The sequence below is a fragment of the Astatotilapia calliptera genome, chromosome 7 (assembly GCF_964374335.1).
Source record: "Astatotilapia calliptera chromosome 7, fAstCal68.1, whole genome shotgun sequence".
Classification (NCBI taxonomy): domain Eukaryota; kingdom Metazoa; phylum Chordata; class Actinopteri; order Cichliformes; family Cichlidae; genus Astatotilapia; species Astatotilapia calliptera.
Genome location: NC_137428.1, coordinates 40,346,204 through 40,370,437, shown reverse-complemented (window position 1 = coordinate 40,370,437; position 24,234 = coordinate 40,346,204). Strand labels below are relative to the sequence as shown.

The following is a 24,234-nucleotide window of genomic DNA, read 5'->3' as shown; positions in this document are numbered from 1 at the left end:
GGAGCAGTCCTGAATGCTGACATGACAATAATTGCCTTGCCATATCCCCACGCTGTATGACTGTCATGTTACAGACAGGGCAGTGAAAGTGCACCGGTATATCATTTTGTCTGTAACAGAGAAAAAAAAAAGAAAAAATAACAACATGTGTCATGATTCGGCTGTGTGGCAGGCAGGAGAGGACCCAAACGCAAACTCACGGAGACAAAACGTAAACTCAAAAACACAGCTTTAATGCTGGCAAAAAGTGAAACACAAAAACAGTACTAAACTAAACTGGGGAAGCTAAACATAAAGTATACCAGGAACCACGGGGAGAATCACACACAGCATGAGGGAGACTACGACACTGACAAAGAGAAACACAGAGCTTAAATACACAGAGGGTAGTGATGGGTCGTTCGCGAACGAAATGGCTCTTAGAGCCGGCTCTTTGACGTGAACGACGCGAGCCGGCTCCTTATCGCGAGCCGTCACGTGGGTTTTTTTTTTTTTTTCTTTCTCTCAGCCTCTCTCTCGCACTTTTTTTCCGCTTCACTCTGCACGCGAGCCTTGTGCTTTACGCTGGGCAGAGGGGGGAGGGGCGGTAGTTACACTCAGTAGCACAGGAACAGAGCCAGAGAGAGAGAAAGAGAGGCAGGGACAACAACATTAGAAAGGTATAGTAATCATCCACAACTATTTTCAGTTGCAGATGATAAAGGATTGAGAAAGTTTATTCATGCAGGTCCATATGACAGAGAATATGTATGTTCTTTTAGTTTTCATATTATAATTTATATTTAATTGTGTTGTGGTTTGCAGTGTTTTGTGTTCTTTTCACTTTAAATTTGTGAAAGGAAAAAGCTGAAAATTTAAATAGTTAAAACTTGAAATGTGAATAGTTGATTTTTGTATTATATGATTTATTTATTACATTTTATGTGGAGTGAATAAATAAAAGTATATTTACGGTGGCCCCTAGAGACAAAGCACATACAAACTTCAAATCACGTACGAACTCTGAAGCATGTACAAACTCCAAAACACGTAAAAACACGTACAAACTCCAAAACACGTAAAAACTCCAAAACACGTACAAACTCAGAAGCACGTAAAAACTCAGAAGCATATAAAAACTCAGAAGCACATAAAAACTCAAAACACGTACAAAAGACAACAGAAGTGCTCCAGGATGCTGGGTGCAGTGTTGAGCCTTTGTTATCTTGTGGCTACACAAGCCAGCAAGTACCAACGACCGGATTTGGTGTGTGGTAATAACAGGTAAATGAACTTTTTTTTAAATTATTTGAATATATATATGAGTGCCTGTGTATAAATACACAAACAATACACACATGCTTTCAATTGTGTAATTTAAGTGATCTAGTAGCTCTGCTTTGGAAGTTCAGTTCATGCTAGAAATGTGTTTTGGAGTTTGTACGTGTTTTGTCTCTAGGGGCCACCGCATATATTTATATATAAACATATATAAATAAAACCACTTGTTTTTATGTTAGTAATTCCTTTTGTGCATAATTTTATGTTATTGTTAATAATAAATTAATTAAAGCAACAAAACAACCTGAAGAGCCGGTTCAGAGCCGAAAGAGCCGGCTCTTTTTAGTGAGCCGAACCGAAAGAGCCGGATCTCTAAAAAGAGCCGGAAATCCCATCACTAACAGAGGGATAACGAGGGAATGAGACACAGAAGGGGAGCACAGCTGGGAGTAATCAGGCTGGACGAGACAGGGACACAAAACTAGAAACACTCACATGAGGCATGGACCTTCAAAGTAAAACAGGAAACACACTGACTGAATTCCAAAACATGCAAACTTAACAGCAACTGGGGAGACAGAACATAGGAACCTGAAACATGGTACAAAACATCAAAGTGGACATAACATGGAACACAGGGAAGCCATATAACAAAGCCAAAGAGCTAAACCTAAGATAACCATCTAGGGAAACAAGAAACAGTACATCAAAGGACTCAGAACATAAACCATAATATAAAAGCACAGGATCTCTTCCAAATAAAATAGGAAACATAATGAGACGCAGACATGACAACCAGAACTTGACAACGTAAGACACAGACATGAAACACATGAAGAGCAGGGGAGTCTTAACATGGGTTGGAAACACAAGGGGGAACTAATAAGCAAATGAACCTAGGAGACCTAATGAGCTTAAACAATACTATAAACATCAAAATGAACTAAAACTCAAAACACTGGGTCATAAGACCCAGGATCGTGACAACATGTAATTTAAATGCAGTTGTATAGAATGCAGTCAGTTTATCTAACAATCAGATTGTACATATTAACAAAAATATCCAAGCCATCCTCAGTAATGAAAGCAAAATGGTGTGGATCACAAGAGCTGTCAAGAAATGTGGCGAACAGGAAAAAAATATTTAATAAAACACACTTTTTTCTCTCGCTGATGAATGCACTGAACTGTACAATGTGAAAAACAACATTTAAGTCAACAGAGAGACTGCAGAAGTGCTGAAAAGAAGTGCATATTTATAACTTTAACTATGAGGTATATTTAATACCAACATACCTTTGAAGGCAAAGCATTTTTAATGTGTCCATTTATATGCTCCTCAATCTTTGCCGTGACAGTAGGGCTGAAAGTGGGGCACAGAGGGCAGTGAAACAGCCAACACGTGGTGCATTCCTGCAATTCTGGCTTGGAGGCAGAACTCCAAATTGATATTTGCATCTAAAACAGAGAGAAAAACAGATAAACATTATATACACATTTAAGTTCAGGTTTTAGCAGAAATAACACGTTACAGTTAGCATGTAAGAGATTTGGGAGAAAATTCTTTACAAAAACATAATTTACAATTTATTTGTGACAGCTACAGGGGTGGCTGTAGCTCAGGTGGCAGAGCAGGTCAGCCACTAATCAGAAGGTCGGTGGTTCGATCCCAAATATCCTTGGGCAAGATACTAACCCCGTGTTTGCCTACTGGTGGTGGTCAGAGGGCCCGGTGGCACCTGTGTCCGGCAGCCTCGCCTCTGTCAGTGCGCCCCAGGGCAGCTGTGGCTACAATGTAGCTTGCTATCGCCAGTGTGTGAATGTGTGTGTGAATGGGTGAATGACTGAATGTAGTGTAAAGCGCTTTGGGGTCCTATGGACTAGAAAAGCGCTATACAAATGCAGGCCATTTACCATTTACCATACTATGGTAAATGGCCTTTTATATTGACATATAAAAGACAACTGAACAAAGGCTAACTAACATCTGGGCAATAAAACTGAATGGAATAGAGAATATTAGTATTTATACATATATAAAACTCTGTGACAACCTTTACAATGTTTTTGCAGGTGGAATGAGAGACATGAACAAAGTGCAATATGCAGTAAATGGAACAATGTGCATTGATGTTACAGATCGTGAAAAGTAGTGAAGTGAATTTGTTCATAACAAGCAAAAATCAAATACGTTTGAAACTGACCACTAAATGCTAATCAGAGGTGTCAAATGTGCACACATTCCTTACTAAAGTTTAGATACCTCGGGGGTCTGACCGTTGTTGTAACGCTAATAAAGTGCTAACGTAATCAGTGTAAGCAAACTAGATGATTCCTAGAATTATATAATTATAAACGGCAAATTTAGACATGAAAGACTATGTCCCAACCTTTACGATCCACTTGCAAGGTTTCCACAGTCGATGATCCATGCAGGAACGTATTTCTGCCTACTGTGGAGGTCACGTGTTTCCGGCTACTGTGGAGGTCACATGTTTCCGGTTAGTGTGGAGGTCCCAATATGGCGCTCCCCAGTGGCTGCAGCCAGACCCTTCTCAAAGCTAGCAGCTTCAGTCAAAACTTTCAAAAGAGAAATGAATGAACTTACCAGGTTGCCCGATCTCTTCACATATCTTCCTCCAAGCTTGGTCCTTTATATTCCTGTCTCGGTACAGAAAGCAGCTGGTGTCGTACAGCTCCGGGTGGTTTGCTACGGCGTTGATTAGCCTCTCCTCCATATTGAATTAAGTGTGAAGGGCTTTCGCTGGATCTGCTCCTTTGACCTAGGTCAGAGCCACGTCACCAGGCTCCTGATTGGTTGTCGCGGCGCGAATTGACGCTGAAGTTCAGATTTTTCCAACTCGAGCGGTAGACGCAATAAGCGCGAATTCACAAAATGCAACACAAAAACTGATGCGCGTGGTTTTATTCGCGAGTCAAACGCGCTGCTTTGACGCGCGTTTGACACGTTTTCACGACGCAAATCTGCTTCTGAATTTTCGCGGGACCCTCAATCGCGTGTCATCACCCTTCTCCATTGACTTTACATGTAAACCTGACGCTCTGGTCGCGTCTATCGCGTTTGGTGTGAACACACCGTAAGGGCGCCCTCCGTTTGCGAGGTGCGCCTGCTGCTTGCGGCACAGGGAGGAGAGGCCGGGGCGGCGGGGGATTCTCTGGCTGGCTGGAGCAGCAGCTAATAACCAACTCGCAAAATAAAACAAAATAAAAACAAACCAACAAGTACGAAAACACCAGACATCATGATACGGACTTATAATTTGCACCAATGTTTTTTCGAAATTCTATACACGAAAAGCGAGCGCGAGAGCCCTCGGTGCGCCTGCTCGCTGCTGAAGTCAAAGTAAACTTTATTGTCATCTCTGCTACATACAGTCCAGTATATAGAGAGAAGAGACAATGGGGCTCCAGTTACAGCAGTGCAAGTAAACAAAGAATATATATAAGAAGAGTAAGAAAATAAATACAGTGGGGCAAAAAAGTATTTAGTCAGCCACCGATTGTGCAAGTTCCCCCACTTAAAATGATGACAGAGGTCAGTAATTTGCACCAGAGGTACACTTCAACTGTGAGAGACAGAATGTGAAAAAAAAATCCATGAATTCACATGGTAGGATTTGTAAAGAATTTATTCGTAAATCAGGGTGGAAAATAAGTATTTGGTCACCTCAAACAAGGAAAATCTCTGGCTCTCACAGACCTGTAACGTCTTCTGTAAGAAGCTTTTCTGTCCCCCACTCGTTACCTGTATGAATGGCACCTGTTTGAACTCATCATCTGTATCAAAGACACCTGTCCACAGCCTCAAACAGTCAGACTCCAAACTCCGCCATGGCCAAGACCAAAGAGCTTTCGAAGGACACCAGGAAAAGTATTGTAGACCTGCACCAGACTGGGAAGAGTGAATCTACAATAGGCAAGCAGCTTGGTGTGAAAAAATCAACTGTGGGAGCAATCATCAGAAAATGGAAGACATACAAGACCACTGATAATCTCCCTCGATCTGGGGCTCCACGCAAGATCTCATCCCGTGGGGTCAAAATGATCATGAGAACGGTGAGCAAAGATCCCAGAACCACACGGGGGGGACCTGGTGAATGACCTGCAGAGAGCTGGGACCAAAGTAACAAAGGTCACCATCAGTAACACACTACAACGGCAGGGAATCAAATCCCACAGTGCCAGACGTGTTCCGCTGCTGAAGCCAGTGCATGTCCAGGCCCGTCTGAAGTTTGCCAGAGAGCACATGGATGATACAGCAGAGGATTGGGAGAATGTCATGTGGTCAGATGAAACCAAAGTAGAACTTTTTGGTATAAACTCAACTCGTCGTGTTTGGAGGAAGAAGAATACTGAGTTGCATCCCAAGAACACCATACCTACTGTGAAGCATGGGGGTGGAAACATCATGCTATGGGGCTGTTTTTCTGCCAAGGGGACAGGACGACTGATCCGTGTTAAGGACAGAATGAATGGGGCCATGTATCGTGAGATTTTGAGCCAAAACCTCCTTCCATCAGTGAGAACTTTGAAGATGAAACGAGGCTGGGTCTTCCAACATGACAATGATCCAAAACACACGGCCCGGGCAACAAAGGAGTGGCTCCGTAAGAAGCATTTGAAAGTCCTGGAGTGGCCTAGCCAGTCTCCAGACCTCAACCCCATAGAAAATCTGTGGCGGGAATTGAAAGTCCGTGTTGCTCGGCGACAGCCCCAAAACATCACTGCTCTCGAGAAGATCTGCATGGAGGAATGGGCCAAAATACCAGCTACTGTGTGTGCAAACCTGGTAAAGACTGTTAAGATTCAGTATTGAGGAAGGGTACAAGAGGTGATCGAAGAATAACCACACTGGTCCGGCCGGGTGAAGTCAAACGAAGATTTTAATGAATACACGCGTGGGAAGAAAACTCTGTACGCAGACAGGACGTAGTCTTCGACTTAATCAAAGCATGGACAGATATTTTATAGCATCAGGGTTTATTTAGTGACGCCCCTTCATACGTCACAGATACATTTTATACATAGATCAGATCAACATCATGACTTTTCACCTAGAAAATCATCTTCTATTTTCATGGCTAGCCCTTCCTGTCTACCTTTCAATTCTTGTCTTGTTCCTCTTTCTTGCCGAGACACCAAGAAACGGTTCCTCTTTTACCAAGACAATTTTGCAGTTACAGCCAAACATAACTAACCTCTCCTCTAATTTAAAGTGTGTGTGTGTGTGTGTGTTGACCTCACATGCTCTTTGTGTCACCTCTTACACTTCTGACCTTTTACCAGACCAGAAGCTCACTGAGACTATGTGTATGTCTTCTACTAAATAAATGTTTTAATCAAGAACCTCTACTAAAACCTTAATATAAAATGATAAAGCTATCTGTTACATTGTTAAAGCCTCGTCTTAGCCTGCGGCTCAAAATAACTTCCTGTCTTCTTTCTGCATACAACTTCCTGTCAGCCTGCAACTCAGTCTTTCTGAAAGAGACACTGTCTAAACCTTGGAATGCAATATCCATGCTGCAAATTATATTATTAATGCAATAACAATTATTTAACAATAGCAGTAAAATAATTTCCCTCCTCGACACTCCCCCTTTTGACCTCTGAAAACCAGAGGTCACAATACATTGTGTCCTCACGCAGACCCTTCTCTGGTGGTCTCGAACCTCGAGATCTCCAGGATCCTCGCCCCTCCTGTGGTCGCCGAGATCGGTCTTCTGCAAAGGAAACAAAACACCTTTTCTTGCATCTCCCTAACTTATCCTATCTGGGACTCTTTAATTAAAAGCCTGATCCTAATTATCTTCTTAACTTATTGACTTGTATTTATGTATACTTTTCAACGTTACTCATCACTTTAAAATTCTTTTAAGCGCTGGTTTCACGTCCAGTTGCTCGCTCTATTTTCCCTTATCTGATCATCAACATCCTATGCACAAGTTGTCGCTGCTGCAAGTTAATCTACTCCAAAAGAAAACAACCACTTCAATCAATTAAGTTTAAGCATATAAGCAATTACTCCTGTATACATTTCATCATAGCTAAATGCTGCCTTGAAACAACTCCTATGTGTTAACACTAACTTCATTTTAAAACCTCACATTTCCTATGTTATCACCTGTTTTGGTATAACCTTTTTATTTCATTTTGCTCCCTTAATGTAACAATACCATCTAATTCTAATGTATCAGGCTTAACCAAAATATGCTTTCCTTCCTCTTTGGTCCTTCTTTAAGTTCAGTTAAAAGCTAAATGAATTTAAGGCCTTTTGCCTGGAACCAATACTGTCATGTGTGTTTCTTAACTCTGTGTCTGTAAGCGTGTGCAATCCTTCATGAACTCATATTATCCTCACAGTAGATTGGCTAATCATAGCGCTAGCCAAAGGCTCGTGACCCTCCAGAGACAAATTTGAGCCACAACTCCTTTAAAAGCACAAAATGCAATATGTATAAAATAGTTATAACTGCACCTGAAATACAAAGTTAACATCATCATAAACATCTTATGGTCATCAAAGCAATGGGCAGGGCTGCGACCCAATTTAGCCCTGTCTGCACAAATTTTAGCCAACTTGTTTTTCAAATTTAGGTTCATCCTCTCTACCTCTTGCAAATCTTTATTTTTGAAGTGAGTACCATTGTCTGATCTAATTCTCTTGGGAAACCCATGCCTTGGAATGTAATGATTAAGCACTTAATCACGCTTTTCGCGTCTTCACATTTGGTCGCCCATGCTTCGGGCCACCCAGTCAAAACATCCACACCCACCAACAAATACCTCACCCCTCCTGGGCCTGTATCAATCATGTCGGTATAATCAATCACGACCTCTTCTCCTGGCCTTCCTGGCATGAGAACCTTACCAGCTTCAGGTTTTACTGCTGGCTTTGGGTTGTGTGCCCCACAAATTAGGCACGTTCTGGCCCTTTCCAGTATCATCCTTCTCAACTCAGGATGCCACCATCGGCACAAATTTCTCTCCATCTGTTTCACTCCCACGTGACCAAGCCCGTGAGCCTCATTCACCTTTTGTTCCGCCATTTTGGCCGTTAAAGCGGGACGCCCATCTGGCCCCCTCCACAAACCGCCATCTTGCCAGGCTCCTTTGTTTTCCCACACCCCCTTTTCCTCTGGGGATGTCTCCTCCTGAGCCTGTCTAACTTCTTCCATGCTGTTAGTGCTAACCTCCTCTTCTGGGGTTACCTGCACCAGTTGTCTCTGTCCTTTGTAGCCCGCTGCTTCCTTTGCGGCTTCGTCAGCTTTCTGATTTCCTCTTGCCACCATACTGTCTGCTTGTGAGTGGCCTTTGCATTTTATAATACCTACCTCGTCTGGGTCCTCCAGGGCCTTTTTGTGACAGATGGGTGCATTAGTGGCCGTTCTGAACCCGGCTCTCTTCCACTGAGCCAGTTCCACATGAGCTGCTCCAAACGCATATGCTGAGTCAGTGTAGATGTTCACTCTCATGTTTTTAGCCAACCTCAGGGCTCGAGTTAGGGCTATCACTTCAGCTTTCTGGGCCGACTGTTGTCCCTCGATTTTTCCTTCAACCTGGGCTTTCTTAATACAGTCATGTGGTTCTCCTGACCCCATTAGGTCTGCCATATTTATTCCTTCATGTGTGAATATCAGATTTGGCGCCTCTAAAATTTTGCTGAACCTTTGTTGCGTCAGTGGAGTCATTGTGAATGCCTGCGAGTTCACATAGGCCACTACACTGTGTGTAGTAAGCACTTTCAGTGGGTGTTCCCTCACTATATGTGCTGTTTTCTGAATTATCTTTGCTACTCCTGCTGCGTGTTGTGTGCATGTGGGATGCCTTGCTTCTGTTGAATTTAATCTTATGCTGACATACATAAGTACATCCCTACCTCCCCCTTTTTTCTGAAACAACACACCATTCACAACTCCCTTTGTTTCTGAAACATCAAGATAAAATGCCTCATCATAGTTAGGTGTGGCCAGATCTGTGGCTCTTGACAAATCCTATTTTAGTGAAAAGAACGCTGTCTCTGTGTCCGGCGTCCAAGGCAATTCAGCCTTCAGATTTCGAACACCAACTTTCTTGATCAAGTCCCTTAAAGGGGCCGTTTTACCCGCATAGTTCGGAATGAACTGCCTGCTGTAACCTGTCAAGCCAAGAAAGGAAAGCAACTCCTTCACAGTTCTTGGTTTTGGATGTGTCAGAATTTGGTCTCTGTGTGTGTTCATTAGCCCCACTGATCTGTGTACGATCACCCGGCCCAGGAATGTTACCTCTGGCCGGACCAACTGCAGTTTTTCTTTGCTCACTTCGAAGCCACACTCCGCCAATCTGTTCAACACCACGAGCGATGCTGCGTACAGGCCGCTGCTGACGGGGCTGCAATAAGAAGATCATCAACATACTGTATTAATTTACAGCCCCCTGGCAGTTGACATGGGGACAATGCCTCTTTCAACACCTGATTAAAAATTCCTGGTGAGAGTGCAAAGCCTTGTGGTAGGCGTGTGTACCTAAATTTGCGGCCTCTGTATGTGAATGAGAAAATGTCTCTGAGTGACTCGTGCAGTGGGAGACGAAAGAATGCATTCGCTAGGTCAATCCATGCGAACCACTCTTGGTCTTCAGTTTTGTGCTTCTATTATGGTCTGTTAAATGGTATGTCATACTTCAGCCGGAACAGGACAGGCGAACAGTTAGCTAGACCCACATCTGTGGGCCCTGCGGACCACAAAGTACCAGGCAATTTTGAGAGCTCAGCTACTGCATCAGGATGATCCATTCTTTCCCTGCCATGTATTCTGGAGATTTCTTTATGTTCTAAGATCACTACATCGTTGGACAAACAAGTTATGCGATATATTTTACATTTTGGTGCATACCAGACATTTGGAATTTGGGTGCCTTGCCAGCATGCGTTGTCCAGCGCCCGCTTGACCATTGGTCCCAGATCTCTTGGCCCATGACCCTCGTGGACCGCCAATGTAATGTGAGGGGCTGAATCCTCTCCCACATTGTACCAAGGCAGTTGTTCATCAGTAAATTTCACAGCCGCGGCCACACCTTCTGGTCCAACATAAATGTTATGTGTTTACACATTCCACGTCTGTCCCTCAAGATCAGACTGGAACTGTTCCCGATAGATATCGTTATCTTCCCTATCATAAAAGAGTGTAACGTGGAAAGGATCTCGCGGAGGGGAATAGACGGCCAGGCTCATTATCCAGGGTCTCCATAGCTGATAATGTCTCAAAATGCCTTCTTCCACTAGCCTCCCCCAGTAGATTTCGGCAGTGGGTTGTTCAGAGTTCTGGACTAGATATTGAGTCTTTGAAGGTGATCCCAGTCTCACAAGCAGGTCCCTGCCCATGAGATTTTCCAGGCACCTGTGAGGACACCACATATTGGTGCTTCAAAGTCTGTTTTCCCAGCTGTGTCAATGCTGGATCATCATCATTGACAGCATAGGTTCTGCCGTCCCCACGCTGTTCAGTTTCTCCGGGCTCCATCAGTATTGCTCCCCCTCCCAGCCCCAGTCGGCTACTGGGTACTGGGGGCTGGTGCTGCATTCGGGTTTGGAGCCTGATGTGCTCCCCTGTAAGCAACTCTTTGTCTTGGGCCTCCTTGTGCCTGGGGTTGATAGCCTCGCCTCTGATAATTTCGCTGCAATTCAGGGCATTCTCGGGACCAGTGTCCTTCTGCTCCACAGCTGTAACAGGCAGTCCAAGACACATTGTTAGGATTCCCTGGATTCCGAGCCCTTTGTCCTCCCCCCACGGATCCACCACGCCCTCTCTGCGGTCCACCGGTCCCCCAATTCCCTACGGGTTGACGCTGCCTTGGTGCATTGGCGGGCCAACGGTCATCAGGGTAGAGACCCGGATCCTGATCTGGCCAGTCAGGCACAGGATCGGGCTGAGGCCTTGCCACCATTATAGTCTTATTTAGTTCTTTCGGTTCTTTTTTCTTCGCATTATATTTTTCGCGAGCCTCACCCAGCTGCAGCCTAAGCAGCTGCGCCTGTACTTCATCTAACTCTTTCTTTTGTTTGTTTGCCAAATCCTGTTCCTGCTGAAGTCTGTGGGTCACATGTCTCTCCCACTGCACCGAGTCTGCAACGGCAAAATCTGGGTTCTTTTCTAAGTCAACTGCAACCTGATTGGGCAGCCCTGCCAGCATTGCCGAACGAAACCACGCTCTACTTTCACCCTCCTTCCCCGGATGTATTCCTGTTCCTAACAACCATTGTTCCTTTGCTTTAGCTAAAAACTCTCTGGGTGTGTTTTTGGGATCCCAAATAATTTTTGGAATGGCTCCAGAGTTAGGAGTTGGATACTTCTCCCGGACTGCATCTGCTAAGTCATTCTGCACCTCATGGTATTGTAGGTCATTTGCATATCTGGTTGTTTGAGCTATCTGCTCTACATCTGCTAACCCACCACCCAGCATACAACGTCCGGCCAAAGTGCGAAAGTCGCCCAGCGCTAATTCTTCTCCTTCCCAATGTTCTCCCTTGGTTATCGGTGGAAGTTGTTTAACCAATGCTTCCAAATCTCTCACCTTATAGGCGCGATAAACTGGTTCGTTCTTTGGACCTGCTATTAGAGGCAGACTTAAACCAGGGTCAGGAGCTCCTTGTTCAAAACTCACTCTTCTACTCTTCCTCAACTGTCCTTTCCCCTTTGAGCTCTTAAATATGGGCTGTCTCTGTGCTTGGTCTCTCTTCACACTTCTTTTCCTCAAAATTAGGCTTGTACTTGGTTGAGGTTCAGCTCCTCCATCTTCGTCCTCCTTATCATCCTCTTCTTCTGATGACGTCGCACGGTCTTCATTCTCCTCTTCTGGCCCTCCCTGCATTACTCTCTGCTTTATAACCTCCAATGCCGTTAATGCCTCTATGGACGCACGTAGGGCCTCATGCATTTGTCCACACACTTCTCCTTCAGTTTTTAACACCAAGCTCAGAGGTATTTTATCACCCAACCCTTTCTGTTGGGATATAATAGGTTTACTTACCTCAACCTCCATCGCTTGGCACTCTTTCTCTGCTGATTTTGATACTCCAGGGGAAGCCAAGCGAACAGCTTTCTTAAGCTGTTCGAGCTGATCCTTCAGAGGTTTGCATCCCCTTTTCCTACTAGTTGTCGCACCCGATCTGTCAGCCATTTTCTGAAACACAGACTTACCTCTCCAATAGTTCCTCGGATTAGTGTTTTTTCATTTATTTTAAACCCATTAACGGCGCTGCGCGTCCCTTATATACTTTACAGCAACACACCCTCAAGGGTCCCTCAACTTGTCCCGTACTAATAAGTCTAAAACCAAGAAATCACCTTTATGACATTATGTCAAAGCTTTCTCCATGTTGCACAGCCTGCCACAGGTTTAACAAAAAAATCGCTGCCCGAGAAGGGTCCCACATATCAAGGTGGTCGTTTTCACAAACTTCCAGCAGACCCTCAAATAAACAAAAACAACGACCCAGGCAGGCTTCCAGTTCAGCCTCCTCAATTTCTATGCACACTGAAAACTCATGGGGAGATTCTTCTGTCTCCCCGTGTCCTACACAATTCACCTCCAAATGATCCCCTACAATTGAAATTTCAGTGTGGAATGACGCAGAGATTAACATTTCCTTATTTATTCACTATATGTAACCTGAATTTTCTCTCTCTTATCAAATAACAAAGGTTATCTTTACAATTTGTTATTGAACTACTAATTAAGTTGCTTTTTATGGTGTCAGTGATAAACTGCCCCTAAAAAGTCCACTTTATTGCGTGCTCATTGAGTTACTCCTATCAAAACTATTTAACAAGTTCAATTTGCACATACTCATTAATTTGTCACGCTTATTAGTGGCTCATGGTTGCTGAAAGCCTATGTCTGACTTGACCACAGAGTTAGAGCATCATTCAATCCTCTCAGGATGACCACTCCACTTACTCTGCATCCAGTCAGCTCATGAATTAACAACCCTTGCAGACTGTAACCCTTTTATTTTTTGTCTATACCTTCAAATCCACCTTAAATCTTCTTTACCTAAACGTTGGTTTTAAACACAAACAATTCTTATATTCTATTTTGAAACGCTGTCACCATTCATATATTTACAGTGTTATTATTTACTAAGCCAGCATTTTAATTGCAGACATTTATCCACATTTGCAAACAATAGTTATAGAGCTGAATGACACACAAAACCGAAAGCATAGTCCTCTCATGCGCTCTGCATCAGCTGCCTCATTTGCATGCACACACACTCTTCATCTAAGAATAGCAGCAGGCAGTCAGTGCATTGCTGACTCGACCCACAGAGATCTTTTTTAATACAGAGACGTCTTATATTTACAACTGCACAGATTTTAAACCTTTTAACACCTACCGAATTTCGAAAAATTTAAGTTAACGGTCTAACCGATAGAAGTCCAACTTTTTTGTAATCAATTAACCAGTATCTGTCCAACAGTTTCTGGCCTCATCTCTAAAGTCCCTAACTCAATTTAAAAGTGTCCAACACCCAAGGTCCAACCTTTGCTGCCCAAAAAAGCGCAGATACCGTTCCAAACGGTAAGGAGACTCTATCTCCTAGCTTAATTCCGGGATGCCCTGTACCCCACAGCTAAACCACACTGAACTAACCCTCTTCGCCGAGAGGTCAATGTCGCGCGTCCACGACAAGGAGGGAGCGTAACCTCCGGGCTCTGCGCTTCCTACCAGTCCAACTGGCGTTCTTGAGTAATTTATAATACTTTGGAACAACAGTAAGACACCCAACCAAGTGTAAGACTGAAGCAGGTCCAACCTTATAACCAAAAAATAACCAAATTCCCTAACCTACTAAAAACATTGAGCAGTCCAACTGCTTTTCCTTTTAGCGGTCCAACCGCATTCAACCATTACCAGCAGTCCAACTGCTTTAAATCCTCAGATTCTTATCAAAATCAAAACAGACATCCACCAGTAACTTCAGTGAGTAGACTTAAATTTTATCATATCCAATTTGGCACACTTTGGAAATAATTCAACAGGTAGTGCCTTACCTTTTGGATAAGCCGGCTTATGCCCACTCACTTAGACCACTGGAATTCACGTCTGCCCGTCAGACCACCCAAGACCCCGGATTTCTCCGTCCAAACCTCCAACTCTCCTTCCCCAATAACCGGACGAAGCCCCCAAATGTTAAGATTCAGTATTGAGGAAGGGTACAAGAGGTGATCGAAGAATAACCACACTGGTCCGGCCGGGTGAAGTCAAACGAAGATTTTAATGAATACACGCGTGGGAAGAAAACTCTGTACGCAGACAGGACGTAGTCTTCGACTTAATCAAAGCATGGACAGATATTTTATAGCATCAGGGTTTATTTAGTGACGCCCCTTCATACGTCACAGATACATTTTATACATAGATCAGATCAACATCATGACTTTTCACCTAGAAAATCATCTTCTATTTTCATGGCTAGCCCTTCCTGTCTACCTTTCAATTCTTGTCTTGTTCCTCTTTCTTGCCGAGACACCAAGAAACGGTTCCTCTTTTACCAAGACAATTTTGCAGTTACAGCCAAACATAACTAACCTCTCCTCTAATTTAAAGTGTGTGTGTGTGTGTGTGTTGACCTCACATGCTCTTTGTGTCACCTCTTACACTTCTGACCTTTTACCAGACCAGAAGCTCACTGAGACTATGTGTATGTCTTCTACTAAATAAATGTTTTAATCAAGAACCTCTACTAAAACCTTAATATAAAATGATAAAGCTATCTGTTACATTGTTAAAGCCTCGTCTTAGCCTGCGGCTCAAAATAACTTCCTGTCTTCTTTCTGCATACAACTTCCTGTCAGCCTGCAACTCAGTCTTTCTGAAAGAGACACTGTCTAAACCTTGGAATGCAATATCCATGCTGCAAATTATATTATTAATGCAATAACAATTATTTAACAATAGCAGTAAAATAATTTCCCTCCTCGACAAGACCTATAGTAAACGTTTGACCTCTGTTATTGCCAACAAAGGTTATGTTACAAAGTATTGAGTTGTATTTTTGTTATTGACCAAATACTTATTTTCCACCCTGATTTACGAATAAATTCTTTACAAATCCTACCATGTGGATTCATGGATTTTTTTTTCACATTCTGTCTCTCACAGTTGAAGTGTACCTCTGGTGCAAATTACTGACCTCTGTCATCATTTTAAGTGGGGGAACTTGCACAATCGGTGGCTGACTAAATACTTTTTTGCCCCACTGTATACACTTTAGGACTAGGGATAAAGGGATCAGTAACAATTTCAAATTTATAGTTTGATGATTTAAAGTCTCACACACAATCTGTCGAAAGGGGAGGGGGGCCGGCTCCTTCCAAATAGAGCACATTTCCTTCATAATGTTGTAAATCCAAGCCCATTATGCATTCATGATTTGAATCCTGGGTTGTGCGAAACCCCAGAAATAAACCCTAGACAAAGTGAATCTGTGAATTAAGGTGGAGGTCTATTAGGTTTTGTTGTGATCCTCGAGTTGGGGGATGGGTGTTCATACTGGAGTGCAAAATTAAAACCAATGGAAGGAGGACAAGAAAAGTTCAAAGCCATCAGGTGCTCAGTTTAGAAAAAAGAGAAGAGAAAGAGAAACGAGCAAAAGATACAGGTAAGCAGATGTGTCACTGGATCATAGCAGGTCATCCTGAAACAATCAGAGTCAGAATACTTTATTAATCCCTAAGGAAATTATGTGGGTTACAGTTGTTCCAAGAAGAAATGGTAAAAAACAGTAACAGTAATAGACTAAACTCCAAACAATACATTATGTTACAGATTTTAATATTAATTAGTCATTGTCAATTGTTGATTTGTCCTGTACTCATTGTATGACGTGGTTGGTAGCCGTTTGCATACTATGCATACTCTCTCTCTCTTCATATGTGTGTGTGTGTATGTTTCTCTGGTGAAATTCAGTATGGTTCCGACAACAGTTTTATGTTAATGTACAATCCTTAACATGTTTTGTGTGTGTGTGTGTGTGTGGGGGGGGGGGGGGGGGGGTTCGCCCAGGGCGCCAAAAAGGCTAGGACCGCCACTGCCCAGCACTATTAGCAACGTCATCGCCAGTGTCTTTTTTGCTAATTTAACCTAGAAACTGTACTATGAACATTCTTTTTTAACGCCTAGGACACAAGTATCATTTACCTTACCTTTATATGCTGGCACAGGTTTGAAGTCAGAAGTTTTATAAGGTGCTAGTTCAGTCCCCTTGGAAAAAACAGCTTACACTGCCTAATAAAGCTGCTGCATTTCTTAAACTTCAAGCTGAAATAGTCCCTTAAATATGGCGGTAGCTTCACTTCGTTTCCTTCCAGTGCAGCTTCAACAAAATGTAACAAAGTTTTGCTTTCACCTGGGTTTGCACCAAGGGTGTCTGACCTGTTTTTGATGAATGATTTTCTTTTCCTTCTCTGGAACTGGGTCATAGGGGCAGCAGCCTAAGCCAGACCTTCCCAAAGTGTGGGGCCCGCCCCCTAGGGGTGAGTGCAGAGCCATTGCAGGGGGGGCGCGGCATGAAAAGGGAAAAAAACAAACAAACAATGCTTGGACACTGCTAGCATGGGGCGCCTACACAAACGCAAAGCAGGAGATGAAGCATCGCGGAATATGTTTCCAAACCAACTTCTTTCTAAGCCAAAGACTAGAAAATATGGTGAAGCATGTCTGCCCTTTGGTTTCACCTGCACAAGTGCCGAGGTAGTTGTGCAGAATTGGTCTTTCTTTTGTTGGGAGCACGTGCTGGGCTCTCCAAATCACAGACAAACAGGATCCCACATTCTTGATTTTTAGTTCACAAACACTTGTTGTAATGACTAACTACTCCTGACAGGCACATACCTTTAAAGTTGCATGACGAACTCTGTATTCCTCGTCCACACATAAACGCAAAAAATGAGTTTTAAAAAATCTCCATTTTCGGTGATTCAAAATGCCATTTACGTGTGGACGAAACAGCTGCGTTTTCAAAAATACCCGTGTAGGTGCGGACGTAGTGTAAAAGAGTTAGTAGTTTATTTTCTTACTACCTGCAGATTACTTGTATTTGCTTAATTGTTTACTAAATGTTTGAGGTGTGAAATAAACCGCAATTGAGCAAATATGGGTGTGTGTATTTGGAGGATGTGTTAGTGCATGCGTGTGTGTGACTGAGAAAAGCGACCTGTCGGATTTGAACCCAAGTGTTATTCAGTTACTGAACTTCTGCACAAATTAATTTGTCTATAACAAACACAATGTTAGGAACATAAGGATGTCTGTAGGTGCACTTGGCACAAGCACACGCTATGTCACAGGTCAATGATTAGTTTTGTAATGGTATCATCAGATCTGCCGCTGTATGTTCTGTACACTCAGGTAAAGAGAGGAGTTCGGCAAAGGTGGGTACTGGACATGCCTAGACTGGCTAAATGTATAGTGAGTAGGGATGGGTATTGTTTAGGTTTTATCCGATACCAGTACCAAACCGGTACTTTTGAAACAGTGCCGGTGCTTAAATGGTGCTCAAACTGGTGCTTAAAGAATGGAGAACACAAAATTGGTCCAAAAACCTCTCATGTTCAGCTGGGTTTTTTTGTAAAAAGATAACAATGCTAGCCTCTTCTGTAGCTATAGGGGATTTATGGTATCACTCTTGGCTGGAAGCAGTGCTTAATCAATCAACACAAACTTTGTCCAAAAACCTCTCATGTTTAGCTGTTTTCCTCTTTTTCTTTGGTCATTTTAGCCTTTTTGGCCAGTGTGAAGGGAGTATCTGCCATCAAACAAGAAGACAGCCGCATGTAACTACGACGGTGTTTGCTAGTTCACCTTACGTGCATTAATGTAATAACGTGGTTAGCTTACATACGAACAACATTAAGCTACTCACCCAGAGAAGAACAGCTGTTTTGCCGTCATCATCCGTGCATCATTTCTGCTACATTGGCAGGGCTACGGGCCAGGACTCTACTCTTCGGGTTTTTGGGGGGATGTTGCTAACTCTGGGTCCGATAACAGGCAACCCACCCGCAGTAGATGTGCACGGCGTGAGGTCTCGCAGCAAGCTATCAAATACGGCGCATTTCTCGGCTTTTAACAAAATGCTATACGTCGCCAGGTGATTCATCAGATTCGAGGAGTTACCTCCTTTGCACAGTATCACCTTAAAGCACTTGTTGCAGGCTGCTGAGTTTGCATCTTTTGCTGTGAAGTACAGCCAGAATTTGACCGCTTCGCCTTGGGCATTTTTAATCTGTAGCTCTGCTCTAAAAGAACGTACGTACCTGGGCCCGCCTACTATCCTTGGAAAGGTAAAATGATTGGCTAGAATTCAAAGTGTGTGACATCTCAAGAAAAATAAAGCACCAAAATGTGCGCTGCTTTTCGGTCTGGTTACTACCATAATGGCACCGGATATCGGTACCCATCCCTAATAGTGAGCATTGGGAGCATCTGACAGAGGCCCCAGTCCACAAGATCTTCAGGTCCCACCTCGATTAGAACTTCAACAGCCTTCCAAACAAAGCTGGGAACACTGAGTCTAAATGAATATTCTGCAACTCTTGTTGAGGATGTGTAGAGAGCTGTAGCGTGCAGCCCTCTGCACCAACCTTACATGGTGGTAAGCCCTGAACTAGATGGTGGAGACTGGAGATGAAAAGAACCATCAACCTGAAGAATGATACCTATGAGGCTTGGTTAGCCTTTGGGCATCTGATGAGGATACATACCGGATGTCCCGTAAGTGAGGTGTAGGCATGTACCCTCGAGAGGAGGCCCTGGGCAGACCTGGATATGCTGGAGATATTGCTAAGCCTAATCATTTTTCTGAGGAGGCTTAGCAATACCTTGGTGCCCCTCTAATTGAGCAAGAGGAGATAACTGGGCAGAGGAAGGTCTGGTCTGCTGCTAATTACTAGAAGAAAAGTTTCTACCTTTTTTGTTTCTCCAAAATATTAAAATATAAGTAGTTCATTTATAGTTATTGGGCAGTATGTGTGAATGGACTGTGCCTTTTGAGAAGGTTCTGCGTGGATTGTACTGTTGTCTGTTGGTATGAAAAAAATAAGTGAACTTCTTGAAACATCTAAAAGAAACTAGCTTCAGTTCCTTTCTCAAATGTCAGATTATTGACAATGTCCTATAAGCAAAATTTAAATATAGTTAATCTAACTTTTCAGACTCTTCCTCACAGTAAAGATTCAAACCACGTGAGAGGAGCATCGCAGTTTGCAATAGGGGCTAATTCTAGATAAATTGAATAAGGAAACACTTTAAACATCAATGGGTGCATTACTGATATAAAAATTTCCCATTGTCATCACATTTTTTCAAATATCCTTTTTGTGTGTTTTTTTCTCATGAATTTCAATTTTTTTGATGAAGGCTTTATTTATTTCCACACTTGTATATTTGCGTCAGTGTTATGCTTAGTGTTCTTGATCAAGGTTGAAGGGAAGTTGCTTTTTCTGGAAATACTTGGTCTGATAAGGAGAGTTCCACCTCCCATTTTTAAAAAAATATGGCTTAGCTTCCTTCCTCCTAATAGAGATTTTCTACTTCATCAACACCTAATAAAAATAAGCACTTAGAATGAAAATAATAAAACTTAATAAGAATTTAATGAGGCTTGTCTTGATTCTTTTTTTTTTTTTTTTTTTTTTTTTTGTGTCCCGTTTGGATCTTTAGCCATCAGAATTGTTGTCTTAAGGCCAAGAAAGATGCCAAGCGGATTTATTTCACCAAGTGGATCATCATGGCCTTGCCATATTGCTCCATTTGATTGACCTTTATTGTAATTATGAATTTATTTTATTTTCAGTTGCTACAAACGGGACAGACATGACTGGGGGATAGGACAGGGAGAAAGAATGAAAGAAAGAGAGGGAGAGAAAGAAAGAAAACCAAAGGGGAGAAGAGACGGTGAGAAGGGGGGGAAGAAAGAAAAAAAAAACAAACAAAAAAAACAAAACACCTGGGTCACCTGTATGGAGAAAAAAAACAGAAGAGAAAGCAAACAACAAAGAGCAACATAATTAAAAAAACGGCACCATCACAATAAACTAGCTAGCAGTAGATATCAGTAGATACTAAATAATAAACGATATTGTGCAGCACGCAAGATAGACAGCACACAATGTGCTTTGAGGCAGCAGCCAAGAAAGCTGTAGTCCGCGTCTGTGAATACCCGTGTGTACACCTGTGTGCATACCTGTGTGGATCAGCATGCTTGCATTCCAAAGGTTTCTCCATGTAACGATCTGCTAGGGAGTGTGGGGAGCCACAGCCCCGTCCTCCAGGGTATGAAGCAGACATCCAGAGGCCCCCAGAACACAAGAGACCAAGGAAGACCAACAGAGGGGCAGCTGCGCCACTGTCCCAGTAAGAGCTGAGGAGAGTCCCAGATGAGGGCTCACTCAGCAGCCGCGGAGCAGAAGCCAGGGGGAGTTGCAGTGACACGCCCGTGAGCTCCGCTGGCAGCCAGCTGTGCCTGAGTGACCAAGCCCCAGGCCGAGAGGCCGGGGGCACCCCACCTCCGAAGTGGCCCGAGCGAGCCCCAGGCTCCAGGCCCCGATAAGCGGCCGCCAAGGAGTGAGCCGGTGTGTACCCGGACGCCCACCCCCAGACACAAAGAACCACCAACGCACCGACACCTGAGGGAGTCCGCCACTGGCAGGGGAAGTGGTGGTGGGTGGAGATAGGCCTCCAAACCTTGGAGGGCCTGAGATGTCCCCAGAGAGGTGGCGTCTGATACCCAACCTGACATATAGACACAGACATACAGGCACACACAGATACAAACATCCATTCCCACCCTCATGCTCTCATATGCACTTACTCCAAACCTCCCTCCACCCGCTCATTGTAGTGTTGATGCATGTGTGTTCTAAGGTGCAATTAAAACCCAGGAGGGCATGGAGCTACCTGCCAGAGAGCAGCAGGTAAGCGCATAGTCCCTCCTGCTAGCCCTCAATGTCTACGTGTATTCAAAATTGAGAGGTGGGCAACGACGCCAGGGGTGAGGTGTACACCCTGATGGTAATTTGGACTCCGTGTATCATGCCCACCCCCAAGATCCTATATGTATGTGTAATGAGAGTGTGAGTAATGTGAATGTCTAAGTTGAGGCAGAGGCAGCCAGAAGGGGACAGAGGGGGGGGTAGCCTCCTCTGCACCCTGGTGACATACCCCTACTCCAAGGCCCTGCATGTGTGGGTGGTTGTGGTGGAGCGGGAAGAGGGAGGCAGCTGGAGATGGGGAGGGAAGGAAGGGAGGGGCAGGTGACCCCTCCCTGGGGCCAGCTCCCCCGCTGACCCCAGTAGGCACTCCCATACTCTGCGACCCGCCAGGGAAAGGGGGTGCAGGCCAATCCAGACCGGGGCCCAGCGCAGCAGCGCCCCCCGGCCCCACAGAGCCCGGGACAGTCCACCCAACCCCACCACAGAGAAAACTGCACCCACCACACCATCCACTCATCTTCCAGACTACATGAGACAATAGACACCCAGGCTGAGATCTTCCTCCACCTCTCCTGTATCTCCCCCTCCTGCAGAGAGTTCCTGAGGAGAGGAAAGCTCCTGCAAGGTGTGACAATCTCCCCCACCAGTTGAAGAGCCCCCCAGGTGGCTCGACGCACCGGCGGCACCCTGCGCCAGGGATGGGCCACCATGCACCCACCCGCCCACAACCTCGGCAACACACAAACCAGGACCCAAGGCCCCGAGGCCCGGCCAGGGCCCCAGCCCAGAGACGGAGCGCCCTCAGAACCTCACGCCCATCCCGGACCCACCCAGGGGCAGCCAGGCTACCAGGTCAGTAACCCACGTCCGTCAGCACAGACCCTCCCCTAGCCCCGCTGCACGCAGCCACGAGGAAACAGTCACCCGAGAGCCAAAAGAGCCCCCAACCGGACATGACCGCTACCCCGGGTTGAGTCCCCCAAGGAAGATGCCTCCGGGGAACCCCCCGACGCCCTAAGCCTGTCCCTACCCCCACACCAATCACAACAGTGAAGGCGGGACCAAACTATGACCCCCCACCCCCACTAAGTGATGGAGCTGATCAAAGGAGCCCAGAGCAATTGATCTGATGTGGTGGCAGAGGCTGTGTCAAGACTAATGTAATCTAATAGATAATTTCTATATTGGTTAGAATTAAGATTGTTTTTATTTTTCCAGTTCATGAGGACAGTTTTCTTGGCTATGCATAGGGCAGTGAAAACCATATGGGCTATATTCTTTTCTGAAGTGACATTATCTAAGCTGCCCAGTAAACACACTAAGGGGGAAGTTGGAATGTTACATTTCAGACACTTTGATAAGTCTTCACATATCTCGCGCCAAAACTTCTGCACTGGTGGACAGAACCAAAGAGCGTGAATGTAATTGTCTGGTGTATTGCCTTGACAGTGTGAGCAGTTGTTGGAAGATGTAAAGCCCATCTTGAACATCCGATGACCTGTATAGTGCACTCTATGTAGTATTTTGTATTGTATTAATTGCAGACTGGGATTTTTAATCAATTTAAAGGTTTTTAAGCATACCTGAGACCAGAAGTTTTGGTCTAAGCTGACTGATAAATCTGTTTCCCACTTTGCAATAGGAAGGGATATTGATTCATCTAATTTAGAAAGTGTTCTGTATATTTTAGATAATAATTTGGGGATTTAAGAGTAAGGAAATGTGCCGCACTTGGTGGTGTTTGTAATTCAACTTGACTGAGGTTAAATTTCTTTTTTACTATGGATTTAATTTGTTGATATTCTAAAAATCTTTTCTTGTTGATCCCATATTGTGCAACTAGTCTGTCAAATGGAATAAATTCTGTTCCCTCTAATATATGTTCTAAGTATTTAATTCCTTTACAACTCCATTCTGGGAAATTAATCATATTATTGTTTTGTAATATGTCAGGGTTATTCCAGATAGGTGTACGTTTGCATGGGATTAATGAAGACTCCGTTATTTTTAGAAACTCCCACCATGCTGTCAGAGAGAAGCTGATGTTGATACTTTTAAAGCATTCATGTCTTTTGATGTTTGAGCTAATAAATGGTAGTGCCTGTTCAACATCTAGCCAGGGCTCATCTAAGAAGGTATGTTTTGACCATTCTGAGATGAACTGAAGCCTGTTGGCTAAGAAGTATTGGTGAAAATTAGGCAGATCTAATCCTCCTCTATCCTTGGTTCTTTGTAGCGTTTTTAAGCTGATACGCGGGGGTTTATCTTTCCAAAGGAATTTGGAAATATATGAATCCAGAGATCTGAACCAATCTTGTGATGGTTTGTTAGGGATCATCAAAAATAAGTAATTTATTTTTGGCAAGATCATCATTTTTATAGTAGCGACCCTTCCCATGAGTGATATGGGTAAAGATTTCCATCTAGTCAGATCGCCTTCTACTTTCTTTAGAAGTGGGATGTGGTTTAATTTAGTTAAGTCTGAAAGCTTAGGAGAAACATTAATACCTAAATATTTAATATTTCCGGATTGCAGTGGGGCAGAGGAAGAATTATGGAAGGAGCAGTTAATGGGGAGAACTGTAGATTTTGGCCAGTTAATTGAATAATCTGAAACTCTTGAAAACCAGTTTATTAGAGTAATTACCTCAGAGAGGTTGGTTTGTGTGTTTTGCAGAAAAAGCAACACATCATCCGCATAGAGACTGATTTTATGTTCTATGTTCTTACATTTTATGCCCTTAATTGTTGTATGCCCTTAATTGTTGTCTTGATTCTTGCTGCACAGTCTATTTACGCCTACCTACATACCAGTAGACACTCTTTCAATGATGTGCACTCAATGATGATGAGCTGGGAGTCAAAGAGGCCAGGAATCAGTGTCGACTCACAGTTCTTTAGCCACGCAAACAAACCACAATCTGCATAGCAATCCACTGTCGAATCAGTTTGCAAGTTGTCTCTTCCTACATGTTAG

At 43.8% G+C, this 24,234-nt stretch overlaps 1 protein-coding gene across 1 annotated transcript in view; it reads left to right on the top strand.

Annotated features, from left to right (window-relative positions):
* Positions 1-24,234, top strand: part of LOC113026171 (scavenger receptor cysteine-rich type 1 protein M130-like) — a 58,041-nt gene that overhangs the window by 21,991 nt on the left and 11,816 nt on the right. The gene's annotated exons all lie outside the window — the stretch shown is intronic.